At 40.5% G+C, this 16,901-nt stretch overlaps 2 non-coding genes across 2 annotated transcripts; both read right to left on the reverse strand.

The window, feature by feature from the left end:
• Positions 1-2,392: 2,392 nt before the first annotated feature.
• trnak-uuu (transfer RNA lysine (anticodon UUU)) lies at positions 2,393-2,465 on the reverse strand. Its single transcript has one exon. It is a non-coding gene; the product is annotated as a tRNA-Lys (tRNA).
• Positions 2,466-5,859: 3,394 nt separating this feature from the next.
• trnas-cga (transfer RNA serine (anticodon CGA)) lies at positions 5,860-5,941 on the reverse strand. Its single transcript has one exon. It is a non-coding gene; the product is annotated as a tRNA-Ser (tRNA).
• Between the last annotated feature and the right edge of the window lie 10,960 nt (positions 5,942-16,901).

Raw genomic sequence — 16,901 nt, forward strand, 5'->3', positions numbered from 1 at the left:
ACTAATATTACTTAGAGCGACATTGCCACTTTGATAATTATAAGTGATTGCTTATCCATTTGTCGTTTTCTGTATAGATTATAAATAAACAAATATATATAAATAAAATATTATAATATATATAAAATATAAATAACCTGATATTTATTTGCTACCACCTCCACCCTAGTACATCCCAACATCTTTCTATTCTATTCTATCCTATTCCATTCTATCATCTATAGCACAACTGTACATACCACTTATGTATTTCTAAATTTATTTGTCTATTTATATTTACATATGTGTACTTTTTTATTCTCATCTTATTTTTATTGTCTGTGTGATGTTGTCTCTATGTACTGGAAGCTAATGACACTGAAACAAATTCCTTGTATGCACAAGCATACTTAGAATCAGAAAGAGTTTTATTGCCAAGTATGAATGCACATACAAGGAATTTGTTTCAGTGTCATTAGCTTCCAGTGTGTATGTGTGTGTATATATATAATATGATGAATGTTTAACTAAATAAATGTTTTTATATGATACAAATGGTAGTCTACATAGCTTTTTTAACACTTAAGAGATTTTCTGAACAATATTTCAGGCTTTACAGCACAAATCAAAAGCATTCTTCTGTTACAAAAAAAAAAAGAAATGCTTACCAGTGCAGGTAAAATGATCACATTTACCATTACATACCTCATGATACCCACATTTGCAGGGGATTCTTTTGCCGAAGATATCGTAAACACGGGTCTGTCTGTATAATGGGCAGTTATTAATTTTTTCTAAGACATCCTTCCACTTCTTCGCCCCTGGCTTCTTGCCAGTAGTGAAGCGGTAGTTCCCTTGGGCGTACTTCAACATGAGGTCATGCCAGTACGAATCAGGTTTACCTGTTTTAGTCATGTCTATAAATATAAAACAACAGTGTAAATATAAGACAGATACAAATTAAGTGAAATATATATATATATATATATATATTATAAAAAAAAAGTAAAGAGGACAATTATTAGGTAGAAGGGGGTTTGGACCATTGATGCTAGATTGATTATACAGATAAATTGTAAATTATGTATATATTTGTTAATTGGCAATATGCCTGTAGCAGACTTCTTTTTTTAAATTCTATGGTGAATAATTACGTCTAAACTAAAATAAATGGAACACAGTAAAAGGTAACAGAATGTGTAAAAAGCAAAGTTTTAGTATTAAGTAAAAAATAAAGTTATTCAGCATTATGGACATACACATTATTTTACATAACTTACTGATTAGTTTTTATTAAGAGATAACCTGTTGTGTTCACATAAAAAAAACTATTTGATCAACGTTAAAGCATATTTAAGAGTCTTGGCGCTCAATGAACTTTTGGCGCTTATGAAATAAGCCGCGAAAATAAATTTCTCGGCGTGATTTTATTTATTACACTTTTAACACAAAACACGTCCACACTTAGTATCATCATCATCATCACCACATCGCCGGTGTATATACTGTATTTTTAAGGAAATTCAGCTTTGCTGTTGCAAAATGAATGATCACCGCGATTTATATCACTTGAATCACCCAAACATAGCATCTAATATCTATATAAGCGTTAAACCACCAAATTAAGAACAATGATTTGTTACACGACTAGGTCTACAACGTAAACTGTTGAGATTAAACCATATTGTCAAACGAAGCTACGTCAGGTAGCGTTACCGCTTCTCTTTCACGTTATACTGTAACTTACTCACCTGCACACAGTCCAAAAACGTCCAGTTTATTAGATGTGTGTGCTTAAGGAATTAATTAAAACTGTCTCGCGTCACGCTGTGATGAAGGTCAGTGTACAACGACAAGCGCGTTTTGCCACTTGAACCTTTTATAGATTTAGTCACATGACAATGTTTCGACCAATGGCTTTTTTGCCCCGTTTGGCCAATGGCCGCTGAGTGATGTTCGGAACTGTTAGGACTTAGACCAGTGATTGTTAGGAATGTTAGGACTTGTGTTAGGAATGTTAGGACTTGTGTTTGGATTGTTAAGAATTGTGTTAGGATTGTTAGGCCTTGTGTTAGGACTTGTTCAGAATGTTTTAGGACTTGTAACAAATGGTTAGGAATAGTTAGGCCGGCTGATCACTGGAAGGTACGGCCACGACTACGGCGACCCTGACGTCCTCTGTCCCGTTGTCGAACTCAAAGTTGGCTGAAAAAACAATGAACTGGCTACCGCTTTACTAAAATCGTCTAGCGTAAAACTCCTAAAGGGGAAAACAGCCCACCACAAGCAACGAAAAATTCATGAAGCAATCACTCTATGTGAACTCTGTCACATCTTTAAGCGTACGCCGACACACGGCAGTGCTGGACTGTCACGACTGCAAGCTGAGGCCGCCGACAAGAAGATGGCCCTTCGCCCGAACAGGGACTTGAACCCTGGACCCTCAGATTAAAAGTCTGATGCTCTACCGACTGAGCTATCCGGGCTCTTGTGCTTTGTGTGCCTCTTACTTTTTATATAAGAACACTTTCTCCACAAGCCGCCTGGGAGAAGCTCACTTGCCACAGGAGCTACGGGACAAAGGCTGCACGCAATTACGTCAGAGAGAGCGAAGGCCAAAGGCCTTGGAAGGCCCAACCACCGTCGCAAGAAGCTAAAGGTAAAAGGGGGAATGCCCGACCACATTCGGCATGGTTCGAACCTGCGCGGGGAGACCTGTCATCTCTCGCCTGCCTGTGGACCACCTGCTCTCTTGGCTGGAGGCGGGCAGCACAGGATGCCGCCGAGCTTCAGGCGCATAATTCAACTGAAGTGTGAGTTGGCAAAAAGGAGCTGGACGTCCCCGTCGCTTAACAGCAAAGGGCTGCCGTGACCCGGATTCGAGCATTCTTTTCTGATTGCTTAAAACTGGCACCGAGCGCCTGCGTTGGTGGTATAGTGGTGAGCATAGCTGCCTTCCAAGCAGTTGACCTGGGTTCGATTCCCGGCCAACGCATTGTTTTCGGCTGCGGTTGACCTCGAAGCAGAACTCCTTCTGTGACCTCTGTCTGCACCAAAAGCTTTTGGATGAGTCGCTCAACAGCAGCAGAGAGCTAGGTCTCCCCGTTGGGGAATCTAACCCCGGTCGTCCACGTGACAGGTGGAGATACTGTCCACTATACTAACGAAGAGTTGCGCTTGCTGTTCTTCGCTCTCAGCACACGCGACTGCACCCAAATTGCCAAAACGAGCCCCTACTCCATGAAATACCAGATTGACCCGCCACGAGCTAAAGTCTCTCAATATCTTGAATGCTACACATTACAGTGGGTCATTATTTGGACCGCTTTATTTCATTTAATATTTTTTTTTGGCCTCTAATACGGGGGCATGAAAAAAGAGATGACATTACCTTCTCTCTCTTTCGTGTGTCGTCATCAAATGTCCAGCTCAGTAGAACTCAGCCACGTTCTCATGTCAGGTCCCACGTCGAAGAGGCCGGCCTCCGAGGGTGGTTTATACAGTGGACAGGTGGTGATTATGTGCTCAGCGGTCTGCTCTGGCTCCCCACACTCACACACTGCTCTGTCCTCCAGGCCCCACTTCCTCATTGATGCTTTGTAACGTCCAACCCCAGTTCGCAGGCGGTTTAGCAGAGTCCATTGCCGGCGTGGCAGATCCTCTCCTTCAAGACCGCCTCCAGGGTCATAGATGTAACGGTGGATTCTTGAGGGCCCTGCTGACTCCCACTCCTGCTTCCAGGCTGCCGCGAGCCATGCCTCTGTAGACAGGTCCTCAGGGATGGACCTGAGCAGGTCTTGTGCCGCCTTGTTGTACGGGTGGCGGGTCTTCAGTCTATGAGGAGGCAGTGCTGTTGTGGTGGTATTGTGCAGGATATGCCAGTTGTATCTTTGGGCTTTCCTTGCAAGAGCGAGGGTAGCAGCCTCTCGTCGGAGGCCGGCCGGGGCAATTCCCGCTAGTGTTGGCAGATGGTAGACAGGGGTAGATTTCAGACAGCCAGTTATAGTCCGAAGGGCGGTGTTTATGGCAGTGTCGACTTTCCTGGCGTGTGGGCTTCTGCACCAGGCTGGGGCACAGTATTCAGCTGTGGAGAAGACAAGAGCTACTGTTGATATTCGAAGCACCTTGGCAGTTGCACCCCAGCTAGTACCAGCGAGACGTCGAATTATTGCGACCCTTGATGACACTTTGGCCGTCACTTCTTCAAGGTGTTGTTTGAATGTTAGAGATCTATCCAGGCGTACGCCAAGGTACCGTGGGGCTTGCTGGAACTCAAGGCGCTTGTTATTAACGAATATGTCCAGTTCCCGTCTGGCTTCACTGTTGTTCAAGTGGTAAGCTGCTGCAACTGTCTTGCCGATGCTGAGTTGTAAACGCCACTCACGCAGGTAGGCTGCCAAGGTGTCCATGTCCTGGTTTAGGCCGGCCTGCATCTGCTCCCATGTTTGTCGTCTCATCATAATGGCCAGGTCGTCAGCGTAGCCATATTTCCGGGATGTTGTTTCCGGTAAGTCGTGGATGTAGATATTAAATAACATCGGTGCAAGGACAGAACCCTGCGGAACACCATTCCTCAGCCTTCTAAGCCTGCTGCATTGACCGTCACTGGTCTTTAAGGTGAAGCTGCGGTTCGTCACCATCTCAATGATGAACTTCACCATGTGCCGGTCGGGAATGATCTTTAGTAGCTTTAGGTGGAGTCCGCGGTGCCAGACGGTATCGTAAGCGGCTGTGAGATCAAGCAACACTACTCCAGCCTTCTGTTTTCCCTGAAAGCTGTCCTCAATGTCTTGGGTGAGCAGTGTCACCTGGTCAACCGTTGACCGACCTCGCCGGAAGCCAGCTTGCTCCCGTGGGAGTTGAGGGTCCACTATTGGCTCGATACGATTATAGATCAGCCTCTCCAGGATTTTGAATGGGACGCAGAGCAGTGAGATGGGTCGGTAGGATTTGGGGTCTTCAGCAGGCTTGTTTGGTTTTGGAAGGGCTATGACAGCAGCGCGGCGCCATATCTTCGGGAGCTTGGACCTCCGAAGGCATGTCGAGTAGAATGAGCTGAGCCATACAGATGTTCTTACGCTCTGGTGAGTCACAAACTCAGGGTGGATGTAATCATGGCCTGGTGCTTTCCCTTGTTTGGTCTTACTCAAGGCAGTCTGGAGTTCAGCTGATGTGAATTCCCCTGACAAGTTGGCGTCCACACTAGCTGCTCTACACAGGGAAGTCACCTGGTGTGATGTTGTGACATTACCTTGATCGGGTTTGTGAATACTGGGTGAGGGAAGGGACTTTCGTAACTTTTACTTCTCCCATTTGGAGTGAGGGGGGTGACGAAAATCATGTTGGCAGGTGTCGGCACCCTAGATTACCCTTGGTGAGCGTAGTGGTTTACCACAGTGAGCGCACAGGTCCAAGGGCATAGAGACACATCTCGAGTTTCTCGTCATCAGCGCATAAACAGCCCACCACAAGCAACGAAACATTCATGAAGGGGCAGCATAGCAAACACTCTATGTGAACTCTGTGACATCTTTAAGCGTACGCCGCCACACGGCAGAGCTGGACCGGCACGACTGCAAGCTGAGGGCGACAACAAGAAGATGGCCCTTCACCGGAACAAGGACTTGAACCCTGGACCCTCAGATTAAAAAAAAGTCTAATGCTGTACCGACTGAGCTATCCGGGCTCTTTTTTTTTGCGCGCTTCTTACTTTTTATATAAGAACACTTTCTCCACAAGCCGCCCGGCAGAAGCTCACTTGCCACAGGAGCTACGGGACAAAGGCCGCACGCAATTACGTCAGAGAGAGCGAAGGCCAAAGGCCTTGGAAGGCCCAACCACCGTCGCAAAAAGCTAAAGGCAAAAGGGGGAATGCCCGACCGTAGTCGGCAGGGTTCGAACCTGCGCGGGGAGACCCCAATGGATTTCGAGTCCATCGCCTTAACCTCTCGGCCACGACTACGCCTGCATATGGACCGCCTGCTCCCTTGTCTCGAGGCGGGCAGCACAGGATGCCGCCGAGCTTCAGGCGCAAAATCCAACTGAAGGGTGAGTTGGCAAAAAGAAGCTGGACGTCCCCGTCGCTCAACGACAAAGGGCTGCCATGACCCGGATTCGAGCATTCTTTTCTGACCGCTTAAATCTTGCACTGAACGCCTGCCTTGGTGGTATTGTGGTGAGCATAGCTGCCTTCTAAGCAGTTGACCTGGGTTCGATTCCCGGCCAACGCGTTGTTTTCGGCTGCGGTTGACCTCGAAGCAGAACTCCTTCTGTGACCTCTGTCTGCACCAGAAGCTTTTGGATGAGTCGTTCAACAGCAGCAGAGAGCTAGGTCTCCCCGTTGGGGAATCTAACCCCGGTCTTCCACGTGACAGGCGGAGATACTGTTCACTATACTAATGAAGAGTTGCGCTTGCTGTTCTTCGCTCCCAGCACACGCGACTGCACCCAACTTGCCAAAACGAGCCCCTACTCCATGAAATACCAGATTGACCCGCCACGAGCTAAAGTCTCTCAATATCTTGAATGCTACACATTACAGTGGGTCATTATTTGGACCGCTTTATTTCATTTAATATTTTTTTTGGCCTCTAATACGGGGGCATGAAAAAAGAGATGACATTACCTTGATCGGGTTTCACTTTATTTCACTTGATATGTCTGACAGCATAGTTTGGTAAAAAGCCCAATATTTAAAATGTGTAATAAGTAACAATAAAAGATTTACTCATCAAAATAAATTTTTAAGACACTTAATAAATTTAGTGAAAAAAGGTTTCTGCACCGAAACATTGCAATTTTGATTTTTAGATAGAATCTCAAACTCTCACATTTGTAGTTTTTAATATGTTTAGCACATATTATAAAATATATTTAAATATAAGTTTCAGTGAAAAATAACCTTAGGGGTTATCCCGAAGTTTCAACGTCACAACATTAACTTTTTCTATTAACTATTTCATGTGGTGAAGGTACACACAGCTATGAATAAATGATAAAGAAAGCAAACCAATTACATTTAAAAGAATTAGATTTGCAGAAAACACATAGTTTGTGCTTAAAATACTTAATAATAAGCCAAATCAAGGAAAGTAAAAGAGTCAAGCAAGCATCAACATAATATAATATATGAAAGTCTGAAAATATTAAATGCAATTAGACAATGTTAAAAGACTATTCATAGGCATAAATGTAGCCAGATCTTTAATTTGGCTGGTAGTCGATTATAGATAAATTTCACCACGTGCAGTGATTTAACCAAAAATCACTAATTCTTGATACTAATAATAAGCTTTAATTTGACATAAATTTTTTTGATGATTTTATTGTATTTTACACCAAAAAAAAATTGTGATTAAGATCTGCACACAGTTTCTTAGTACATCGTGTGAGTGATTTAGGAGCGACTGTTTTAATGAATATGAAATTGTGCATTTATTTAAAACAGTGTGAACTGTGAACTATTTATATATAAAAAATAAAAATAAATCTATTTATTAAAAAAATAAATTGTACCAATAACAAGCTTAAATTTGGTATAAAACACATTTATGTTGTTTGGTCAAAGGGAATTTTGTACCACAAAAACTGATCGATATATTAGCTTTTTTTAGGCAGAAAAAAATTAATAAACAACCCTGACGACAGTGGGATGGAAGATAATGGTGGCAGCAGTGTAAGTACTAATAGAAAATAAAGCAAGGCAAGGCAAGTTTATTTATATAGCACATTTCATACACAATGGTAATTCAAAGTGCTGTACATAAAAGGAATTAAAATCATAATAGCATAAAAATCATACAAATTTATAATAATCACAACAATAAAAACAAAATTTAAGAACATTTAAGATGATTTAAAAAATGATTTAAAATTAATTAATACAGTAAAATGATTGTACATAAAATAATGCAATCTGTTCGGACGTAGCACAGTGCTCATTCAATAAATGCACAACTGAACAGATGAGTTTTGAGTCTGGATTTAAATGTGGCTAATGTATTAGCACATCTGATCTCTTCTGGAAGCTGATTCCAACTGCGGGCGGCATAATAGCTAAAAGTGGATTCCCCTTGTTTTGTGTGAACCCCTTGATATTAACCCTTGAAAATAAATAAAATGTAAATTGTAAAGATAGTGAATATTTTTTCATTACTTTATTATTTTTTTCCACAGGCCACTACAGAAATGATCACTACAACTGTGAGTTTACACTTGTAATTCAGTTATAAAAATATTTGTCCTGCTCCTCCTGCTGAAGACAATGAGGAAAATGTAATGTATACAGACTATACTCTATAACTATGTACTGTGTGATGAGGAAGAGCAGGACGAAGTGCAGGAATATTTTTTTTTTAGTTCATAGTTTTTTTTAAATAAATAAAAAAAGTTTAAAATGTTTTATTTTTTATGTAAATAGTTCACAATTTATTTTGTTTTAAATACATTTGTTTTAATAAATATTTTTCATATATTTATTTGTTGAATTCACAATTATTTATTTGCTCCTAAAGAACTCCTCATTCAATGCATGAAAACATTCAGTTCAAAGGTAGTCCTTGAGGCTCCCCACCGAGTGTTGAAATCAGACCAGACCTTTGTGGATTATACAGTCAAAACATTTTTTAAAAAGACAACACATTTTGAAGCTATTGCTGATGTTTAGTTCTGTTGAGTCAAATTAAGCCGCAGGGTCCACTCCTGGTGGTGCCCTTCCGTCAATTCCTTTAAGTTTCAGCTTTGCAACCGTACTCCCCCCGGAACCCAAAGACTCTTGGTTTCCCCCGCGCTGCTAGACCGGTCATGGGAATAATGCCGCCAGATTGTGAGTCGTCATAGTTTACGGTTGGAACTACGACAGTATCTGATCGTCTTCGAACCTCTGACTTTCGTTCTTGATTAAAGAAAACATTCTTGGCAAATGCTTTCGCTCTTGTCCGTCTTGCGCCGGTCCAAGAATTTCACCTCTAGAGGTGCAATATGAATGCCCCCGTTCCTGTTCCATTATTCTTAGCTGCAGTATTTAGCGGCGACGGGCAGCCTGCTTCGAATTAATTTTTTCAAAGTAAAGGTGCGGGGGACCGGACACCCAGTCAAGGGCATCCGGGGGGGGGTGCAACTACGAGTTTTTTAACTGCAGCAAGGTCAGTATATGCTATTGGAGCAGGAATTACCACGGCTGCTGGCACCAGACTTGCCCTCCAATGGGTCCTCACCCAGGGGTTTAGGATACGCTCATTCCCCGTCTCCCATGGTCACCATGGTGGGCGCCGTAAGTACCATCGAAAGTTGATAAGGCAGACATTCGAAAGAGACCTGTATCGTTATTTAACCTCTCAATTTCTGGCACCACTCAATCAATGGTACCAATAATAAGCTTTAATTTGAAAAAAACATTTATATAGATTTTAGTGTGGTCATATAATATTATATATACAGTGGTATTAAAAAGTGCTGGCCCCCTTCCTTTTTTGAATGTTTGTCACACTTTAATGTTTCAGATCATCAAGGAAATTTAAATATTAATCAAAGATAACACAAGTAAACACAACATGGAGTTTTTGAATGAAGTTTTTTTTTATTATGAAGGGAAACAAATTCCAAACCCACATGGCCCTGTGTGAAAAAGTGTTTGCCCCCTAAACTTAACCGTTTGGGCCACCCTTAGCAACAACAACTGCAATCAAGCGTTTGTTATATCTTGCAGTCTGTTACAGCGCTGTGCAGGAATTTTTGGCCACTCATCTTGGCTGAATTGTTGTAATTCAGCCATATTGGAGGGTTTTCGAGCATGAACCGCCTTTTTAATGTCATGCCACAGCATCTCAATAGGATTCAGATCAGGACTTTGACTAGGTCACTCTAAAGTCTTAATTTTGTTTTTCTTCAGCCATTTAGAGGTGGATTTGCTGGTGTGTTTTGGATTATTGTCCTGCTGCAGAACCTAAGTTCGTTTCAGCATGAGGTCACGAACAGATGGCTGGATATTGTCCTTCAGGATTTTTTGGTAGACAGCAAAATTCATGGTTCCATTTATCACAGCAAGTCTTCCAGGTCCCGAAGCAGAAAAACAGCCCCAGACCATCACACTACCACCACCATATTTTACTGTTGGTATGATGTTCTTTTTCTGAAATGCTGTGTTACTTTTACGCCAGATTTAATGGGACACACATCTTTCAAAAAGTTCAACTTTTATCTCGTCAGTCCACAGAGTATTTTCCCTGGAAGTCTTGGGGATCATCAAGATGTTTTCTGGCAAACCTGAGACGAGCCTTTATGTTCTTTTTGCTCAGCAGTGATTTTCGTCTTGGAACTCTGCCATGAAGGCCATTTTTGCCCAGTCTCTGTCTTATGGTAGAGTCATGAACACTGACCTTAACTGAGACAAGAGAGGCCTGCAGTTCTTTAGATGTTGTGGAGTCTTTGAATTGTTGCTGCACTCTCAGGGTAATTTTGGTCAGCTGGCCACTCCTGGGAAGGTTCACCACTGTTCCATGTTTTCGCCATTTGTGGATAATGGCTTTCACTGTGGTTCGCTGGAGTCCCAAAGCTTTAGAAACGGCTTTATGACCTTTTCCAGACTGGTAGATCTCAATTAATTTCTTTCTCATTTATTCCTGAATTTCCTTATACCTCAACATGATGTGTAGCTTTTGAGGATCTTTTGGTCTACTTCTCTTTGTCAGGCAGGTCCTATTTAAGTGATTTCTTGATTGCGAACAGGCGGGGCAGTAATCAGGCCTGGGTGTGGCTAGAGAAACTGAACTCAGGTGTGATAAACCACAGTTATGTTTAATATTTAAATTTGTTTGACGATCTGAAACATTGAAGTGTGGCAAACATGCAAAAAAACAAAAACAAATCATTAATCATCATTAACCCTTAAGCTCTCCTTGGGGTCAGGCTGACCCCACTGGAGTTTTCCTTCATTTTTTTTATAAAGTTCCCTTAATCTCAGGGGCATGAGACTCTGTGACTTTTCCTAAATAATCAATCTAAAAACACAAAAAAATCCGGACTTAATTCGGTTGTTCTAAAGGTGTGTAAAATTTTTTTTACCGTTTCCTCTCCTCTCCACATTGAAAATGAATGGGAAAAGTAAAAAAAGCATTTTTTTTCCCATTTCGTTTGTCCAAAAAAAGTAGTAAATCCAGTTTAAATCTAAAATAATTAACATTTAAATAAAGGCCTGGTCCTACAGCATAAACTCAAAGTGGAACAAACTTTCTATCTCACACACACACACACACACACACACACACACACACACACACACACACACACACACACTGGTTTACATGTTTTATGGGGACATTCCATAGGCGTAATGGTTTTTATACTGTACAAACCGTACTTTCTATCACCCTACACCTACCCTACACCTAAACCTAGCCCTCACAGGAGATTGTGCACACTTTTACTTCATCAAAAAACTCATTGTGCATGATTTATAAACCTGTTTCCTCATGGGGACCTGAGAAATGTCCCCACAAGGTCAAAATTGACTGGTATTCCTATCCTTGTGGGGACATTTGGTCCCCATAATGTGATGAATACCAGGTACACACACACACACACACACACTCACAAACACACACATGTGTGTAACTGCAACAGGGAGCATTTATATAGAAATTGGCATACAAAATCAACATATCTGCTATAAATCTGAAAATGTTCATACATAAATGAAAGACTGGTACTAGAGCACAAATGCAACATGGAACATGCATGCTGACTCTCACACACCCACACACACCCACACACACACACACACACACACACACACACACCACACACCATGCCCCTGCCCCTAACACACACACACACACAACTCAACACAAACACACCACACAGCACCCCCCAAACACCCCCCCCCCCCAAAAAAAAAAACACTTCCCCCCCACACCCACACATACCCACTCACACACCCACACAAAGAGAGAGAAGAGAGGGAAAAGTGCAGATAAAAGAAAGATGAAAGACAAAAATTCAGCAATTCTAAAAAAAAAAATTCTACGCTTTTACAAAAAAACACATTTTTTATTTATTTTAGAATGTTCAAATATATATATTTACAAAATATATATCATAAAGTTGTGAGAAGAAGTTGAAGCATGAAGAAAAATAAAGTGAAAATGAAATTAGTCCCTAAGGGCCTCTGCTGGATGTATGTGGTCATTGCACTTTCTTTCTTTAACTATATCTTCAAAAGTTTTTCCACTAACCTGTAGATGGCAGTACTGTATCCCTAACACATAGAGCAATGTCCAAAAACAATTTAGATTAAATTTAGATCATCATTAAGGTGATTTTTTTTATTAAAAATTATTTTTTTATAAGCCACTTGGTGGCGTAGTTGAGTAATTATGCAGTAAATGGGTAAAAAAGTACAAAATATCCATGAAAACACAGCAGAACTGTAAAGTTGAGAAGTAAACGAAAAAAAATGATATATAGTTTATAATATTAAAAATGTATAATTCATTATGGAATCACACTTTCAATCCTTGGGGTCAATCTGACCCCAAAGAAAGTAAAGATAAAACCTACTTAAGGAGAGTTGTAGGGTTAAGGGAGAGCTGCGCTGCCTCATGAGGTTGACAACAGATCATACTTCATTGCTGGCTTTCTCATGCTGCATCCTATCGGGTTATTGCCCCAGTCTTCACCTTACTTTATCAAAACTACTAAGCAGGGCTGTCCGTGAGCTGTTGAAAAACTTGGTGCAGATATCTCAAGGTGAAGAGCTAGAGGAGGTTGCTTTTTACATGGCAGTCGGGGCTATTGACAACTGCCACATTCAAATAAAGTCCCCAGTCATCAATGCAGAATGTTAATTAACCCTCTGGGGTCGACGGTCACGCCGGCGTGACCAACCTACTTTTTTAAGATCAGTGCAAAAGACACTAAAAATACTCTGTCGGTTTCAGTCATACAAATTAGAGCTATACATCATTGGAAACTGTTAAGTGTGCACTTTTATTTGTCCACACTCACAAGAGCAACAGAACATTGTGCTTTTTTTTAGAATAAAGAAAACAAACAGGATAATTTGTCAATTTTTTTTCTGTCTCCGCGAACTGCTTTTAGAAATGCATCACTTAAATAATTCAAACTCGTGAATACTCGGCACACAAACAGAAAAGTGGTATCTACAGAAAGCGTGAGATTTATGCTTTTAAACGAAGCAAGTTTTATCGAAAACAAATATTCTTTGATAAAGTAATCTATATGAAACCAAGGAGATGTCTAGTCTATCCAGTTGCAACTAATTATATTTAATGTGATCCCGCCCACGAGCTACGTCCCATTGATATTCAAATTAGCCATGTGCTACAAGCGCGGCAAGGACCGGAGTATCTGTATGCGAGGAAACTCCCACAACACTGCAAACAAAGCAATACGACTTTTCAAGTTCATCTTAGTTACTGTTCGTTTCTGAAAGAATATGTGCTGTGAGGAATAAGACTTATATTTACCTCAATCAGAAGAAGGACACGATGCGACGCAAACCCAGCAGGAGGAGACATTTACATGAGTAAGTCTTTTATTTGCCTTCTTGCTTTCGCTGTTATTTACTTTGACAAAACGTATACACATTTTACTAGTTAGACTTATTCCAAACTATAATTCCTGACTATATCAAATGCAACATTATGAAGTACATTTGATCGCATTGCATCTCACACGATGCCATTAGGGTGGAAAAGTAATATGCGTGCTTACACTGAATGTATGTTTACATCACGTTTATTAGTAATATAGTGCTAAACAATAATTATTAGTTTCTCAGATATTACTTTTTGTTATTTAGTGATCTGAAACCTGCTCAACAGATGAATCGTGCTGTCTTTCCCTTGAGTCTCTTCAAACTGTTTTCCTCTGAGAGCGCTGTACAAACTTCAGATGATACAGATAAAAATACAGTACAAATACAGATAAATTGTGCACGCACTTTATTATTATAATTCTTTATTTGGCATGGACATCACAATTACATTGGACCATATGTATTTGCTTAAGTGTTTTAGCACACATGCTAATTTTCAACACCTGTCCAAGGGAGGCTAGTTGTTAAAAAAACAACCCCCCCCCCCCCCCCCCCAAAGAAAAAAAGTTACAATACATGAAAAGAAATAATAACAATAAAAATATTAGTAACAATACAAACAATAAAATAAAATACAAAAAATTATATTTACATACACAAGCCATAAAGCAAAAGCAACAGGATCAACCAATGACCCAATAATAGACTATTTATGTAAGCACAGCTGTTTTGTTTTTAACCAACGTTTGAGTCCTACATTAAAAGTATTCCCATTGTTTTCTAATTTTAAAGTAGCAGGTAAGGCATTCCACAGTTTTGGCCCCTTCACAGAGAAAACAGACTGACCAAAAGAGGACTTATAATTTGGAACAAGACAGTCACCACTAGTAGTGGCTCGTGTGTTTGCCCTATTAGAGCTTTGACGCCTACAGATTAATTCAGAAAACAGCAGTGATGCATGATCTTCAGACATTTAAAAACCAGTTTAAAGGGATAGTTCGAGCATTTAAGACATAAAGTTGTATGCAATCCTTATCAGCACTATAGTGTATATACACTGACCCACACTGCGTTCACCTCCCTGGTCAGAGTTCTGGCCGCTGGAAGTTTTTCAAGAAGTAGTCACGGTTAGTTTCCGGGGCCTCAAAACTGTGCGTTTTTACGTGAAAAAAAGATATGCGTTTCAAAGCTTGATTAATTTACATCACAAAAAACACTCCTAACAAAAATCATACCTCAGTTTTAATCGGCACTATATTCTTTCCGTTTCCATCAATCCGCGCTGCTGTCAGTTCGCACGTTCCGATCAGCTGTTGATAGCGCGACTCACTGACAACATGTCTGACTACGAAACTTCTGATGATGAAACCAATTTTAGCACAATGTCAGACGGAACAGACGATATATATATATATTTATATTAGACCTCGTTTCACGTGATTTCCACAGGAGTCTAAACATCAGATTGTTTACTGTACAGTTTAGACATGGGATATATTGTATATACATGTATTGCTCCAATACTTGAACAGGGAAGACACACATATTGGATGATAGAGACCCAACAGAGACAGAATGCACAGACTTTGATTTTAATATAAGGGGTAACTGAGGAACACGGGTGCACAGAATGACTTACTGGACTAAAGGAAAGAAACAGGACCAAAAAAGGGCACACAGAAACAGGTCCATATTCCTGGCATATCGTTCCCTTTCTGGAAGGCACATCATATGCTCCATGCACATCACAGTTCAAGGTGGAGACGACGGAGGGGGGAGCCTGTCTCTGTATGTCCTCGTGTCTCCTTCCCTTTCTCTGGGAACAAGGGTTGTAGTTGTAACCCGAGTCAGTGATGTTAAAAATGCTAACAATGTCCTTTATTGTGTTCCAACCAAAAAACTGCACTTCCTGTGAGATCTCTTTTCAATTCATGATATACAAATGTGAAGTTCTTACATTGTAGACAGAGGAAACGCATTGTCCATAATCCATATTATTCCTTGCTCTTTTATGCATTACCGTGTCAACTAGCTATATTGTGTTGGACTGAGCTTAAAGTGTACTATGGACAAAACATAATGCTTTAAAATGTGAATTAGAATGTTCCATTATATACATTTTGTTTGAAACTCTTTCTACACTAAGGGGATCTGTTGGGTTTCTCTCTATTATGAATCTTCATGTGCCTGTCAAGGCTTCCTTTTAGACTAAAACAGTTTCCACACTGAGAGCATGTGTAAGGCTTCTCTCCAGTATGAACTCTCATGTGCTTGTTAAGGGTTCCTTTTTGATTAAAACTCTTTCCACACTGTTTGCATGTGTGAGGCTTCTCTCCAGTGTGAACTCTCATGTGCTTGTTAAGGGTTTCTTTTACATTGAAACTCTTTCCACACTGTTTGCATGACTAAGGCTTCTCTCCAGTATGAACTCTCATGTGCTTGTTAAGGGTTCCTTTTACATTGAAACTCTTTCCATACTGTTTGCATGACTAAGGCTTCTCTCCAGTGTGGACTCTCATGTGTCTGTTAAGGCTTCCTTTTCGATTAAAACTCTTTCCACACTGTTGGCAGGTAAAAGGGTTCTCCGTGGTATGAATTTTCTGGTGGATTTTAAGGGTTCCACTTTCAGAAAAACTCTTTCCACACTGTTCGCATCTGTAAGGCTTTTCTCCAGTGTGAACTCTCATGTGTCTGTTAAGGTCTCCTTTTAGAGTGAAACTCTTTCCACACTGTTGGCAGGTAAAAGGGTTCTCCATGGTGTGTATTTTCTGGTGGATTTTAAGTTTTCGACTTAGAGCAAAACTTTTTCCACACTGTTTGCATGTGTATGGCTTTTCTTCAGTGTGAATTCTCATGTGCATGTTAAGGTGTCCTTTTAGAGTGAAACTCTTTCCACAATGTTTACATGTGTAAGGCTTCTCTCCAATGTGAATTCTTCCTTTTTGAGTGACACTGTTTCCACACTGAACGCAAGCAACTTCTAGTTCCTGTAGTTTGAGCTCTTTTTTGTTTAGAAGTCTTTTCAGACTGTAAGGAACAAAAATAATTTTCTCCAGATACGAAATCATGAAGATTCTCAAACTGATCTTTCTCTTCAGTTTCATTAAGTTCTTCTCTCTCCTCTTTCAGCACTGTTAGGTCTAAGGTGGAAAAACAAAGAAATAAAAGTTAACCCCAGTTAAGTGGCACAAAACAATTAATATCAAAGCATGTAGATATGTAATGCATGTATGCTAGATCCAATACCAGGGTGTCCAAAAGTGATCCTGCTCAGCCGGAGTTTAGGCTGGCCGTTATACAATTAATAAAAAAAAAATAATAATAATAATAATTTGGAAAATCTAATGACAGAGTTTATTTATCTAAT

This window comes from Garra rufa, chromosome 2 (assembly GCF_049309525.1).
Source record: "Garra rufa chromosome 2, GarRuf1.0, whole genome shotgun sequence".
Lineage (NCBI taxonomy): Eukaryota > Metazoa > Chordata > Actinopteri > Cypriniformes > Cyprinidae > Garra > Garra rufa.